This window comes from Phaseolus vulgaris, chromosome 11, assembly GCF_000499845.2.
Source record: "Phaseolus vulgaris cultivar G19833 chromosome 11, P. vulgaris v2.0, whole genome shotgun sequence".
Taxonomy (NCBI): Eukaryota; Viridiplantae; Streptophyta; class Magnoliopsida; order Fabales; family Fabaceae; genus Phaseolus; species Phaseolus vulgaris.
The window spans coordinates 42,775,996-42,778,407 of NC_023749.2; the positions used below are offsets into that span (position 1 = coordinate 42,775,996).

At 46.9% G+C, this 2,412-nt stretch overlaps 1 pseudogene; it reads left to right on the forward strand.

Annotated features, from left to right (window-relative positions):
- Positions 1-494: 494 nt before the first annotated feature.
- On the forward strand, positions 495-2,187 carry LOC137817831 (UDP-glycosyltransferase 89B2-like; annotated as a pseudogene).
- Positions 2,188-2,412: the final 225 nt, after the last annotated feature.

Consider the following 2,412-nt stretch of genomic DNA (forward strand, 5'->3'; position numbering starts at 1 on the left):
ACCGATGTAGGTTTCTCCACATATACTGGCACACTGTAAGTGGTTACCTATGTGGATTTTATGGTCACCCACTCTTCATGAAAAAAAAATCAATTTTTTTTAATAAAAAACATATATTACATCGGTTAGATGGCTTAACCGATGTAGGTTTCTCCACATATACTGGCACACACAAAACTGGTTACCCGTGTGTCTGTAAGTGGTTACCTATGTGACGTTTATGACCCACCCACTCTTTATGAAAAAAAATCAAATTTTTTTAATATGGGTCATATATTACATCGGTTAGATGACTTAACCGATGTAATATGGGTCATTCTAAGTAAAAAAATATATATTACACCGGTTGTTTCTAATAATCGATGTAATATATTCTTTTTTAAAACTATTTTGAAGTTCGCGTTGCTCATTCGCATATAATCTCACTTTTTCACATCATTTGCCACATTGCAACATCAAATGTGTGTCATGTGCAGAGGTGTCAATATATGATGGACTTTTTTTTTCATAGCAAAGAGAATGCCAGAACTGCTCCCCCTCACCTACCCACATGCTCACCCAAGATGAAGCAGCCTTCATAAAGCCCCATGTTCCACTTTCCTTCATTCTATTTCAACCATCCATCATGGCCATCACTCACACTTATACACACCAAAGTCGAAACATGTCTACAGCAAGAGGTCACGTGCTGGCTTACCCATTCCCTTCTTCTGGACACCTGATCCCCCTCTTGGACTTCTCCAAGGCCCTCTCGTCTCTCGCCGCGTTCAAGTCACCCTTCTTGTCACCCCAAAAACCCATCCCTTCGTCCCAACCAACTTTTCTCCTCTTCTCCAAACCCTACTGCTTCCCGAACCTCACTTTTCAAACCCCAACATAAATATGCTCGTCGGCATCATCACCTTCATGCGCCACCACCACCACCCGTTAATCGTCGACTGGGCCCAGTCCCAGCTCACTCCCCCTTCAGCCGTTATTTCCGATTTCTTTCTCGGTTGGACCCTCCTCCTCGCACGTGACCTCCAGGTGCAGCGCCTTGTTTTCTCCCCCTCCGGCGCCTCCGCGCTTTCGCTCGCCCACTCCCTATGGCGTGACGTCCCGCAAAATGACAACCCCCAAGACCCAAACTCCTCAGTTTCGTTCCCCTACCTTCCCAACTCCCCGGTTTATCCGTGGTGGCAGATCACGCGCCTGTTCACCGGGAACCAAAGAGGAGGACCAGAATGGGAGTTTCACCGAGTGAACACGCTCTTCAACATCGACTCCTGGGGCTTCGTTTTCAACACGTTCACCGAGTTGGAACAAGTTCACATAGAGCACATGAAGAAAGACCTCGGACACAAAAGAGTCTGGGCGGTGGGCCCGGTTTTACCGATTCGAAACGGTTCGACCGAACCGGAAGAGCGTGGCGGGAACAGCGCCGTTTCGCGAAAGGACATTGATGAATGGCTGGACTCGTGCGGGGAATGTTCGGTTGTCTATGTTTGTTTCGGGAGCCTTACGATTCTCACGAGTTCGCAGTTGGATGTGTTGACGCGTGCTTTGGAACTCAGTGGGGTCAACTTTGTTTTGTCGGTTGGGGTTCCAGACGCGCGAGCGGTCGCGCAGGAGCAGGGTAAGGTGCCGTGTGGGTTCATGGATCGGGTGGGAGTGAGGGGAAGGGGTTTTTTGATAGAGGGGTGGGCACCGCAGTTGGTTATACTGAGCCACCGCGCGGTGGGGGCGTTTTTAAGTCACTGTGGATGGAACTCGGTGTTGGAAGGGTTGGTTTCGGGGGTGGTGATGGTGACGTGGCCAATGGGTGCGGATCAATATACAAACGCGAGGCTCTTGGTGGATGAGTTGGGTATGGTGATTCGTGGTGCTGAAGGTGAGAAGCTTCCAGAGGCTAGGGAGTTGGGGAAGAGAATTGAGAAGGCTTTGGGGAGAACGAAGGAGAGGGTGAGGGCTGAGGAGTTGAGGGACGCGGCGCAGAGGGAGTTGGATGCGATGGTGAAGATTATGAACGATGTTCACTTTGAGAAAACCACCAAGTGAAGGAGTGTTTCTTTTAGAAATAACCAACATCGATTATTATTGCTGTGGAAGATAGATTATGTAATACAAAAATAATCGACATCGATTATGGCCGGTGTAAGATCGATGACATTACGGATAATAAACATCTACCAGACTATCTTTTCCATACTTTCTCTACACAAATAAAGAAAAAAAACCTAACATTCTCATGTTTCGTGCTTGCAAATCATCGATAATCACGGAAAACAAATACGAAGTTTCGTCACCTTTCCATCTGCATAAAAAAACAGTGTTACTACAGAAAGAAACACTACGTTTATGAAAATTGAAAAGGCTCAATCCAATGTAATGTTAATGATTTCAGTACCAGTCACGATTGAAGACCGACCGACG